The sequence below is a fragment of the Anastrepha ludens genome, chromosome 6, assembly GCF_028408465.1.
Source record: "Anastrepha ludens isolate Willacy chromosome 6, idAnaLude1.1, whole genome shotgun sequence".
Lineage (NCBI taxonomy): Eukaryota > Metazoa > Arthropoda > Insecta > Diptera > Tephritidae > Anastrepha > Anastrepha ludens.
The window spans coordinates 8,031,856-8,045,251 of NC_071502.1; the positions used below are offsets into that span (position 1 = coordinate 8,031,856).

Below are 13,396 nucleotides of genomic sequence, written 5' to 3' on the forward strand. Positions count from 1 at the left end.
GACTTGTTTACAGTAGCACAGAAAACAAACTATGAACATATCACTCTGAAATTTGCCATGTAAACTTATAACAGTCCTACCAAAAAACAAAAAATTTATTTTTGCCATATGTCATCCGCGGACCGTTTTATTGATAACGTCTCGTTCATATTTGAGTAGAAGGTAAGTCTAAAAATAACGTCAGTTTTTCGAAAGATCACTTAGGTATCGTAAGAATAATACCGATTAGAATATTTACCTATTAACTTTTTTTAATATTAAATTTTTTCGTACCCATTACATACTTGCAGGCGGTCAAATTATTAAATCCTCATCCCAAAGTGTGACTTTATAAAAGAAAACGCATAAATTATCTGATGAAATTTTGCTTATGTTCATATATGTTAAAATCTAATCATACTTTACTTTCATTGCTTAGATGTAATAAATCTGCATACATTTTGTAGAATTCGCATATCCGGTACTCGCTGACTTTAAAGCTGAAAAGTATGTAAGACACTAAAATCAAGAATTTGTGCGCACATTTTTATAAGGGAGTATGTGCTCGTCGTGTTTTCATTTTTAAGTAAATGCATTCTCGTAAAAAACCCTACACGCATAAAAAACAAATACCCTACGGGTGGCTTCGAAATGTCACGTACATAGCACATGGCCACGCCACGGAAACCAGCGACTAAACATTAACAAGCAAACAACAGAAAAAAGTATTTATGAAAGGGGCAAACGCACTTAAATATGTGTGGGTATACCCCAGTAGGTTAATGTTTGAACTTCGTTGGAATTTTTCAAAAAAAAAAAAAAATTTAATTTTCTTAATGTATCCAGAAAGTTTTTAGTCAACTCTTTCCGAAAGCTCGTGATTTAAGTGAGGAAAAAGAAAAAAAAAGTCTGTTTATATGATATTCCATAGTGGTGTAGGTGTTGACCGAGTGATACAGCCCAGACTTAATTAATACAAAAGATGCCCGTTTTGGGCATCACTTGCTTTTTATTAGTCGAACCATAGCCTGATTTCACTATGAATCTGCCTATGTTGTCTATTTTCTTTTGCGCAATTTCTTTCAAGTTAAGCATCGAGAATTCCCCCAGCATTCTACGCCATCGAGCACCCAGCCTTAGGCAATTAAAGAGATAGTTAAATACTGTTTCTTTAGATTCTTCTTGATTGCAGCCGTTGTATGGCCACCCTCGTATGGTCTCCCAAAGACCAGTAGGCGGTTATGGTTGACGTAATTCTGACTATGTCTGCTCGTCTTTGTCTTTCTTGACAACACAGTCAGTTCTAGATTTGTTGAAATTGGGCCACGTTTGTTTAGTTTCTTTTTTTTTTTGTTTTTTTTGTTCTTTTTTTTGCAGATTATCGTTCTAGTCCATCTGTCAACGGCCTGCTTCTGGAATAGCGATAAGATCTCCACGCCTTTGGGACGGTCTATTTCTACCGCTTCGGATGCCCCCGAAGCTTACCATATAGCTTTAATAGATAATAGTAGATGTAGTTAATCTTTAGAAAATTCGAAAAAAATACAATTTAAAAGAGTTTTTTCGATCCCGTCTATTTAAAAAAGTCTTCCTTTCTTAGCGATCTGCAGGGAAAATATATTATATAAGACTAAACACTTTAACTAAGTGGTCAAATAAGAGCTACGCTCACGGCAAAATCTTGGCTGGTACTTCGGTGCTCTCCGGATTGGTGGACTATGCACTCCCGTCTACACTTGCAATTACAACGTTCACAACCCTCCTACCATCAAGGCAAGAGTGGGAACGGGACGAGGTAAGACAGGGCGAGTTCATACATGCATATACAGATGGCTCAAAGCTCGAGGGCAAGATGGGTGGAAGTGTATATTCCGCGCATCTGGGGATCTCCTTCAGTTTTCGGCTTCCTGACTACTTTAAAGTTTTTCAGGCTGAATTGATGGTAATAATGAAAGACGCGACACTGGTACAGTGTGATGCGATATCCGGAAATGACATCCACATTTTCACTGATAGCCAGGCGGCGGTAAAATCCCTCACAAAACAGTCGACAACCTCCCAAGTAGTCATGAAATGCTGCACATCTCTGTACGAGTAGGCTCAGTCATTTCGCTTATATTGGTTCCTGGCCATTGCGACATTGAGGGTAACTGCAGAGCCGATGAACTAGCGAGACTCAGCACCAAATTGACTGAAGGGTACATAGATAATGTCATAGGCATACCCTTACAAACATGTGAGCTACTCGTCCTTGAAGAAATCGTAGGGAAAGCAAACGAAAGATGGCGTAATGAAGCCACCTGCAAAATCGCCCGTAAACTGTGGTCGGCTCTCAATGTTAAACGCAGAGAATCTCTGCTAAGCTAAAATAAACACAGTCTTAGCACACTGATTTCAGCCATAACGGGGCATTGTCTAATAGGTTGTCAAGGCCACAAAGGATAGGTGTGCAAGCGTATGACTTCTGTAGAAGTTGTCTTGATGAAGACGAGGAAGAGACAATCTCGCACCTGCTGTGCCACTGTCCTGCTTTATCCAGATGGAGATTTACTATTCTAGGCAGACAATTTTATAACGAATTGAAAGATCTCATTTCTGGAGAAACAGAAGATATTCTAAAATTTTTGAAAAGCACACACTGGTTTTAGGAGAAATAGGGAAAGCTCCCCACGCGGCATCACAATGGGCCATGAGACGGAGTATGTCCCACAGTGGACAACCGCTTCACCCTAATCTAAACTAGCTAATCTGATATTCGATGGTGAATAGTGTTAGCTGAAGTTTTGTGCTTGCAGGGCTTGTCTTGGAAGCCAACAGGCATGATATTGCATTCCTCATACGGCAATCAACATATTGAAAATTTAATTCGAGGTGAGTTTTTACAACAGGTCAACGTCGATTAGAAATATCTATATTTATTAATAGAAATCTCGGCAAAGCCAAAGGAACTTTATTCTGAGGTGTCACAAGAAATTAGGTACCAATGGCTGAAATTTCAAAACTTGTAATTAAAAACTATTTCTCCTATAGTTAACCTCGATATTTGGCGGCCGCCGTAGCCGAATGGGTTGGTGCGTGATTACGATTCGGAATTCGCAGAGAGATCGTTGGTTCATATCTCGGTGAAAGCAAAACTAATAAAAACATTTTTCTAATAGCGGTCGCCCCTCGGCAGGCAATGGCAAATCTCCGAGTGTATTTCTACCATGAAAAAGCTCCTCATAAAAATATCTGCCGTTCGGAGTCGGCTTGAAACTGTAGGTCCCTCCATTTGTGGAACAACATCAACACGCACACCACAAATAGGAGGAGGAGCTCGGCCAAACACCTAACAGAAGTGTACGCGACAATTATTTATTTTTGTTTTTTATATGGGGAAGCTTTGAATAAAATATTTCATTTATTATACGTGCGACTGTAAAATCAATTAGCTTAAGTTTCATATGCACTTGAAACTATAGATTTTCTATAGAAATACTGCAAATTCAGGTCGTCACTTTCTCATGAATTTTAATTTTTGAAAGAACTTCAAAATTTCAAAGGGCGAAATTTTCACAAAACGTATTTAAATATTTATGCTCACTCTATGGCATAAATATGGAAAGCAAACAAAAGAGGAGATGTCCACCTTTAAAAAAAATGCTTACTACTCGCAAGGACAAATGCATCCTTACACAGAAGCTACAACATTCTGGCCAAACACCATCAGTAACGACGTACTGTGGATATTAACGAACGAGGAACCCATCCTTAGGCAAATCAAACGCGGAAAGTGGCGATGAATAGGTCACACACTGAGAAAACCACCAGAGAGCATCACGAGGATGGCACTGGGCTGGAACCCGCAAGGGTGCAGAGGTCGCGATCGACCAAAAAACACTTGGAGAAGGCCGATGCTGTGTGAACTAGCAGATGCCGACATCTCATGGGACGGTGCAAAAACAACAGCACAGAACCGTGCACGATGGAAGAGTCTTGTCGAGTCCCTATGCTCCCAGGGGGAGTGAATAGGGGGGAAAAATGCCCTGTGAAAAAATATTTCTAAATATTTTTGAAGTTTCCCAATGAATTATTTTGAAAAAAATTAAATTAAAATAAATGTAGTAATACATTTCTTTAGCTTTGTTCTACTTGCTTTTTTATAAAAACGTAAAAAAATAAATAATATATTAATTGAACTCTGCCTTTACAAGATGAAGCTAAGTATACGCAATGGATACCTCTGGACACGGTTTCCCTTTAAAAAATTTAAAGTACTCTAAAAAATTAAATTGATGAAGACGAAAAAACTAGTCGCTTGTGTGTACTCATCGCTTGCGCAAAACTAACTGTAATTAAAAAATAATTAATAAATAATAATTAAATATTATGATAATTTGGCGAATTCACTTTTTGCGCCTGCTACGCCTCCCTTCAAAATGTGAATACCAAAGCAAAAACTTTAAATTGTCCGAAAAGTATGGCAACTTATATGTGAAAAAAATCAGTTTAAGAAACCTTATCTGTGGAACGAAGGCCTGGCAGTGGAAGAAAAAAGGATTCGCGTCGGAAACAAAAGCCAAAAATGGTGTCATTATTTCGAAAGAAGCTGATTTTCACTTCGACAAACAGCTGCATATGTCGGAAGGATACGTCTAAGAAGTAGAAGTATGCAAAAGTAAAGGTTAACGATCATGTAAAAGGAAATGATAAACCAAATAAAAGTCAAGATATTCATAAATGTGGCTGGGTGGTTATGGGCGATGAAACTTATGTAAAGGGGTTACATGGGTTTCGTCGGGTAAAAAAGGCCTATTCTCAATATACATTTTTCTATGTAAAAAAATATTTATTTAATCAAAAACTTATTTCTGTCTTATAGATACATATTTAAAGAATAATTTCTGAAATTTTCAAAAAAGAAAAAAATTAAAACTCCTCCATTGTGACGTCATTTCCGGTGACCCCTCGTAAAAAAGGTGCGTCCGCGTTGTCAACATAACTCCTGACTGAATCATCGAAAATGAAAAAACAAAAATAAGTGTTTTAGTTAAGACTATAAACTCGTGTTTGAGCGAAGAAAGAAAAAAAAAGTAAAAATCGGAATTTGGCAGACATTTTTCCAAAAAAATGAAAATTTCGGTCAAATTTGCCTGGCATTTTGTTTTTTTAAATAGTTGTAATTAAAACAACAAAAATCCTTCGTTCGAACACCTGTGTAAAATTTCATCAAGATTGCTTCAGTAGTTTTCGAGAACATTTGACAACCGACTTTGGAAACACGAATCCGAGAAAAACGCGTTTAAAGTTTTGAGTAACAGTAAAAGTGGCTTGGAGCGCACACCTTCCAAAGGCTGTATCTCCGAAACTATTATTTGGATCGACTTGAAAATTTAAAATAATATTCTTAAGTTGTTGTAGAAATTAATAAGCAAAAAAAAACGATTTTTTGAACCCACAAAACCCATGTTTCGGGCAGTATAAATCAAGAAATTTATAAGAATGCGTATTTGCAAAAGCGTTTGCTGCCATTCATAAAACAAGATAAAGGCTCAGTTCTGCTATGGTCCAATCTAGCATCGAATTTGTATGGCCGTCTTGCTATGAACTGATATGAAAATCACGGGGGAAATATTCTTTAGAAAGACCACAACCCACCAAACTGTCCACAATTGCGAACCATTGAAAAATATAAGGGAACTGATAAAACAGAAAAAAAAAATTACAAATCAGTAACAGCTAAAAAATAATTGGCAAAGAGCAGCAGATACCGTAACAAAAACTGATGGCCATCGCCTAACGAGAGAAGTCGAATCTAAACTGCGTCAATTTGTTTATAACAAAGAGAATTAATAGATTGAAGAAAAAATAATAATAATAATACGGGCTGCCCATATTCGACGGACCCATGTGTTTTTTTTTTAAATCAAAGAAAAACACAATTTTTTTGATGTTGGCAATAATAATCATTTTACTTGGTTCAAGTAGATTTGTTGACATCACTTTTTGAATATGAAATCTCTCAAATAGCCGCCTTGAGCCTGTACGGCGTATTGTGCCCGTTTTGTAGCATTTTCCATAGTTTTAGCTAATATTTCGGCTGGAATAGCGGCTATTTCCTCACGGATGTTGTTCTTGAGCTCTTCTATGGTCTTTGGCTTACTAATATAAACCTTTCATTTTAAATATCCCCACAAGAAGAAGTCAGGTGGCGTTAAATCGGGCGAACGCGGTGGCCAGTCAAAATCGCCATTTTTCGACATCAAACGACGAGGAAGCAATTTCTTCAAAAAATCGATTGTGGTGCGAGCTGTGTGTGGTGGCGCGCCGTCTTGTTGAAACCAGAACTGCCTCATACGCTTTCGACGAATAATTGGCATCACAAAAGTGGTTATCATATCGCGATAATGCTCCTGATTGACGGTAAAAGCTTGTCCATCTTCATTTTCGAAGAAAAACGGCCCAATAATCGTTTTCGCACTAACGCCACACCAAAGAGCGACTTTTTCGTCGTAAAGAGGTACCTCTTGAATTTCGTGAGGATTTTCAGTGGCGTAAATACGGCAATTTTGCTTGTTTACCGTCCTATTCAATAAGAAATGAGCCTCATCGGACAGGGTGGTTCTTCTTCTTCTTCTTTTGACTTCTTTTGTTGAATGTAAATTTCAACCATTTGGGAGCGCTCGCATGGAGTGTACTGTTCCATGGACTGACGCTTTCAACGCGGTATGTCATTAAGCGAGCTGACGTCTCTGTCAAAAGATGGGTTCGTCGAATATGGGCAACCCTGTAGCTTATAAATGCAAAATGTATGTCAGTGAGTGCGGACGTTTTCGTTGTTTTTTTGCCCCACAGTTTTCGTGCTTACTAAGCTGTAATTTTATAATCTAACAGTTAATAATTTGAAAATTTGCGTATATGAGACAGTGACTCTTTTCTTTAAAAATATATAACTATTTATGAGGGCTGAAGGTGCATTGAACTTTTTCATTTCAGCTGTGCGGGCATTGCTGCTGCTGATGTGGAGTTCCTAATCAGCTCCAATCAAAAATTCTTTTGCATGAATTGTACTGCTATCCATCGGAGGTCTATATGCCTTCCTCCTACGCCAAATTGCGACGGACATAGCGTAATATTTACCGAAATGTTGTCAACAAATTTGAGTGCAAGCATCTCACCGCAAAAACAAGTGCCAGAACCAGTCGCAGAAAGTAAATCTGAAAGCAGCCTACATACAAAGAGTTCTGACAGAAATCGCTACACTTCGATCCGGGAATGCTCATGCTATGGATGCAATTAGTTCCCTTCAAGCTGAAAAGCAGTTATTGCGCTCAAAATTATCTGAGCTTTTCGCTGACTTAAAAGAAATGCGAAAAATTGATTAGTGCTAAATGTAAAAAAGAACTAGAGCAAATTTTCTTTTCTTAGCCACCTCCTAATTTGATCACAAAGACATATCAATATACCAATTTTTTCCACGTGATATATCTACTAGGGAAGATATTACACAATGCGACCTACAGCGCAATGAGACCTACAACACGTTGCGGTTTTCCTTGCAGTGTATTGAGAGAAAGATGCTGCTGAGTGTTTTTGGACCTGTGCAAATTCACGACGACGATAATCGCATGCGGTGGAATAATGAGCTGAATGAGCTTTATGCTGACATAGACATAGTGGACCCAATAAAGATCCAACAGCGCCAACACCCTGACTCCCAAACTACTCAATACAGTACCACCTGGTGGTAGCAGAGGAAGAGAAAGACCTCCTTTCTGTTGAAAAAATCAGGTGGAGTACAACTTGACTTCACATGGTGCGCTCACAACGAGCGCCGATTAGCACGAGAAAGAAACGAAAATCGCTTAAGCGGTTATCGCTTTGCATTCAAGCAGAAGAAGGCCTACACCACGTGACGCCTGTGCGCCATGGGATGTTTGCCAATTAGGCACTTTGCCATTCTCTGTTGGTATCTAACATTGGCTCACCGCACAAGCTGTGTCACCACAGAAAATGCATACATAGAATCACCAATTTTTCATATTTTGCAGACGTGCTAAAAAGTGCGTTGCCGTAGTATTCTGCTGAGCGGACAAAACGCACGAAGAACGGCAGGAACTAGCGGGTGTTCGTAAAAAGCGTAAATTGTTGACTAACGGGTGGAAAAATTTCAGCAGTTCAGTTGGTGTGCCAACTGCTTGCTTAGACTTTTATGCACTCGGCTGGCTTCCCACTTATTTATTGTGTTTGCTGTTTTGTAGTTTTTAGTTTTGTTGACTTGCTGTGATGTTCCTCGTTTACCTTCGCGTAGTTTATATATACATACGCGTGTGCACGGCTTGTGGTTTCGTTGTTGGTTTTGTTTGCTCTCTCATTAGTTTAAAAATTCAGGTTGGTTTATTTTCGCCGTTTTTCTATTTGTAGAGGCATGCCCTTTTACCTTTATTTGTTCTTACACGAGGTGTGATTATTATTACACTTGCATGCGTTTTTCAAAACCCAGTTAAGTTATTCGTTTATTTCACTCGTTCAGTACGTTTTTGTGTATCTCAACCGACTTATGGAATGGTTTAATAAAGAGGAAGTCTTTTGCTCATTGCTCAAGTTCTTCCTCCTTACGAGTAAGCCCCTTTTACGCTGTCTCCGAGTAGCCTCGATCAACATTTTTGAGACAAGTAGTTGGGCTAATGAATCATATGGGATTTACCTCGGAGTCCACATCAACTAACATCTATATCAATCTGTGTATTATTCGTTGGACTTTATCAACCCATCGTGGTGTAGTTGATAGAACGGAGCTCACAGTGCTTAAATAAGCAAGTCCTGGAACCTCAATGTTCAATAAGTCTATTTAACAAAAAGTTAACATCGCACACCCACACATCTAATAGTAACTTCGTCTGGGCAAAAGCCATTAAAGGATCTCTACCGCAACAAAAACATAAAAAGTTTACTTTTCTGGTTTTACTGTCTCTGGCGGTGTCTGCTCAGTTCAGGATCTGCATCAGTAATGGCTTCTTATGCCGAGAACGAAAAGTTTGCCCAACGCCCTGTGTTCGCTACCAATTACCTGTGCCTTGATTTGTGGTAGGCTTGACTTCAAGTTGGTTCTTCTACTTTCTTATATTCTAGTGCAATGCGAATATTCGGTATTCTAGTGATGGCGTTGACTGCTTATTACACTTCGGCTTGTGCTGGTGTGGCAGCAGAAAAGGTTTGCACCCTTTCTTTGGCTGGCTAATTTGGCTATATGCATTTAAGCGATTACATGTGAAGTGACCGAGTGAGTTTGAATATTCTCATAACAGCTTCTGAAAATTGATTCATTTCTTGATGTGATTATAATAAACTGAAAGAAGTACAAAAAAACAAAAAAAAAAAAAAAAACCTGAGAATTTTGCGATTTATCTAATGTTGAAAATTTTTGTGAAGAGATTTTTTAAGTGAAATACTAGTGGTTCTTTTTAACATTTGAGTAATTTTTGAAGTGAAACTTCTTAGGCGTCGATGGACGAGCGAGAATGGAAAGTAAAATTTCAAGGCCATGCAACGTTTTCGACATTTTCGTTCGGCGAGAGAGAAAAAAAATATAACGTAGAGGGAAAGGAGAGAGAGAGCTCTACCTTATATATATCTTAGATACACATTAGGCTATTTTTCCTGAGTTTTTCCTTGTGGTTGCTAATTTCTATTGGGAAATAACACTGCCTACTTTTCGGCGCTTGTTGGCTGGTGCAAACTTGTAGGAAATATATTTTTGGTGCCTACTTTATGGCCTACTGTTTGGGGAGTTTTTTTGGTCCCAGTTTTTTGGCGTTTTTTTTTGGTGCCTACTTTTTGGGGTTTATTTCCGTTTCCTGGCTAGTGCTTGTGCGTACTATAAAGCGCTATCCATTCCGGCGTCGGATTTGTTGATATTAATTTGTGGTAATTTGTGCCGTTGCTGCGGTCCTGGAAGCGCTGCGTTTGTGCGGGTGATAAACGCTCGGAGTAGTGCGGGTTGTTGCCATGGTTTGTGTCCAGCGTTTACCTACACCGCTCGATGCTTCTCCGTTTTTTGTAAATTTTGTCTATTTGTATTCTCTGCAAATGTTGTGAATTTGTTTAGATATATATTCTCTCTTTCTCTCATTCTCTCTCGGGTCTCTCCCTCTTTCTTTGTCTGCGTTGAAAGTTTCACCTCTGTTATGTGTACTACGCTACACGCACTTTTTTGTTTTTAAGTTTTTGGGAATAAAATAGACCCTTTACAAAAAATTTGTTTGGAATGATTGATTTTTTTTAAGTAAACATTTTTTGAAAAAAATGTTTTTTGTCATCATTGAGAAACATCCCTCTCAGATTAAATGTTTATTTTGTGATTAATAGCCAAGGCCAAAGCCAATAATGAAAGTTCTATAGTGTTCTAAAGTCATCGAGAAAAAAGTGGCAGGCTTATCACTTACCCTGCCAGATTAACGAAATAGACAGATTAACGAAACCAACGCAAGACTGAGTCTTGTTGAGGCCCTGTGCTCCCGAGAGGAGTGCACAAGGAAAATACATAAAGTTACCGAAAACTGATGAAAACATTAATAAAGTGAAAGAACAGTTGATCAATAACTGTAAACTAATCATCAGAGAGCTGGCAGAAGACTTGAACATTGCTTATAGATCCAATCAAGACATTGTAGTTAACGATTTGGCCTTGCGCCGTGTTGCTGCAAAGTTAGTCCCAAAAGGCCTTAACTTCATGCAAAACAGTCAACGTGGTTTCTCGTCCCTAAAGACATGACTTTCAAAGCTGCACCTTCATCAGGCGACTCAAAATTTATCAAACGCATCATTGCTGGAGACGGGTTTATGAATACGAAACGCTATCCAGACATCAGGCGAGAAGGAGGGGAACACCGAATGAACCAAGACCAAAGAAAAAACGCACTTCGTTGTAGCCAAATAGTCAGGCAACTAAGAAGGACTGCTACCATATTTGGGCGTTATGACACGTTTATGTGAAACAATTCGCCAAAAAAGGAAATATTTGTGGGAAAGCAACTTGCGAATGTTGCGATGAATTGGCCAACCGTGGATCAGCGGTGCCCCCACAGAGCCAATAATCGGAATCAGTTCCGCAGGAGTCATGAATTGGATCAACGCTTATGTAGGCAATCTACATAAAGAGCGATGGTCCGGTCTAGCACGCTGCAGAACTGCAAAGTGTTTTGTGACAAGTCCGAACAGAAAACTGTCAAACTTTCAACTAAAACTTAAAGGAAAGACGTTCGGTTGATGGTCAGAATTCTTACAGGATACAACCCATGGGGCCAGCATATGACCACCATTGGAATCATTGAGAACCCAATGTGTCTGTCTTGTTTAAAGGAGGCGGATATCACTGAGCATTTTCTTTGTGAGGCTACGAATTTTGAATTCTGATGTCACGAGAATGAGTAAAATTCGTTCTCTAAAACTGGGGGATATTTACAGATTTGCCAAAGAATCGGGAAAATTATCACAGGACTAACTATCTCTAGTTTCCTAGTTTCTCATAAAAATAAAAATAAATATAATAAAAATTAATTAAAAAATAATAATAATAATTTCATTCCTGGAGCTCAGACCTCAACAACCTTATCCTTCCAAACCTTACTCCCGCACAAAAGTCAGCGCATTGCTTGCATTGTGGCTGCTAAAACAAGCAAAAAAAAAAAACAAAAACAAAAAAAAAAAGAAAAAGGCACAGTTACATATTGCAACAGTGGCGCCAGCAAGAGGAAGCGGGCAACCGCGGTAATATCGCAGGCGCACGAAATTTCAGCAATGACAGGTGATCATTACTTAGGACTGATAGCGGCAGGCTAATCCCCTATCCTGTAAGAAATCAAATAGATTAACGAAACCTGCGCAAGACTGAATCTTGTCGAGGCCCTATGCTTCTGAGTTGAGTGAACAAGGGGGGGAAAATACACTAAATTAAAACATACATAAATAATTGGCGCTTACACTCCTGTTAGATGCTTGGCCGAGCTCCTTCTCCTATTTGTGGTGTGCGTCTGGATGTTGTTCCGCAAACGGAGGGACTTACAATTTTAAGTCGACTCCGAGCGGCAAATGGTTTTAATGAGGAGGTTTTTCATGGCAGAAATACACTCGGAGGTTTGCCATTGCCTGCCGCGAGGCGACGACTATTAGAAACAACTGTCTATTATTTGATGCCCATGCACTGTGATTCGAACCTACGCACTCCCGATTGGTAGTCACGCACCAACTCATTCGGCAATCGCGACCGCAAAATTAACTAAGAAAAAATAACAATCGCTTTATCAGTTTGAATAACTTAATTCCTTCAGCCCCACGTAGTACCTCTTTCTTTTCGCTCTCACAATTTTCTTTAAACAGAATTTGTTGAATATAAATTTGATGGTAAATGAATTAGTTCTACAGTGAATGAAATTAACTACAAGGACTCCAGTTGGATAAAAGTCTTCCAGGTGTTGCGCATTCTCGCAGTTAAAGCAGGGACAAAGAGAATTTTGTTTACGCACTGCTTGATTCTGAGGAGTTTAAAATGTCACTAAAACAAATAAAAATCACGTAACGTTATTTAGTGACTCAATAGAAAGCAATAAATCGCTTTAATTACATTCGTCAGAGTAGCAGATTTCTCTTGCAATGAATTTCTCTTTATCACTCCGAGCTTGAATTAATCAAATTTGCATTGCAAAGGGCGACATGAATAAAGGAATAATAAATCACCTTTGGATGTGGGTCGACATCTACAACTAAAAATAGCAAATCGCATTATCAATATCCTTTGAGTGAAAGGAATGAATCGCGAATTAGGCAATGGCAATAGAAACGCGATTGCGTATTCACTCACGCAGAATATCTCAACTGAACGACCGAGGGCACCCAGTGTATTGGACTAGGATACAATTTACCTACACACATACATATGTACGCAAATTTAGTAAGACAAGCTGCGGGCAAGGTACCCAACTCAAAATTTAGTGATGGTAGAACGCAGGTACGACTCTATCGCAAGCAATTACTTTAGCTAAGAAAGGCTTTATTTGGGTATGTCTTTGCTGTCATTGAGGATTTGTTATGTTGATTTGTTTAGGCATATTTAGCTACATGCGGGCAGCTATTATTATCTGCGGGATTTTAACCCTGTTCATTTCAACATTTAAGTATTAGCATATTCCGTTTGCACAATTTCCTTTTTTGTTTAATTATATTACAAAATAATAATAATAATACCTAAAGTGTGTACTACAAGTCTCGGTTTTTTTCTCCAGTTTTTTTTCTCCATTTTTTTTCACTTTTTTGTATGTTTTCTGCATGAATGTCTGCAGATGACGGTTGAGTTTTCATTTCAAATTTATGTGGGAATAAAAGCAAGATCGAAGTTTATGTAAGAAAACTGAGTGGGATTTCAACAGAAAACGCAATGTGC

The 13,396-nt window shown here is 38.6% G+C and overlaps 1 protein-coding gene across 1 annotated transcript in view; it reads right to left on the reverse strand.

Moving 5' to 3' along the window:
• Positions 1-13,396, reverse strand: part of LOC128867418 (calcitonin gene-related peptide type 1 receptor) — a 95,896-nt gene that overhangs the window by 76,208 nt on the left and 6,292 nt on the right. The window lies entirely within an intron of this gene.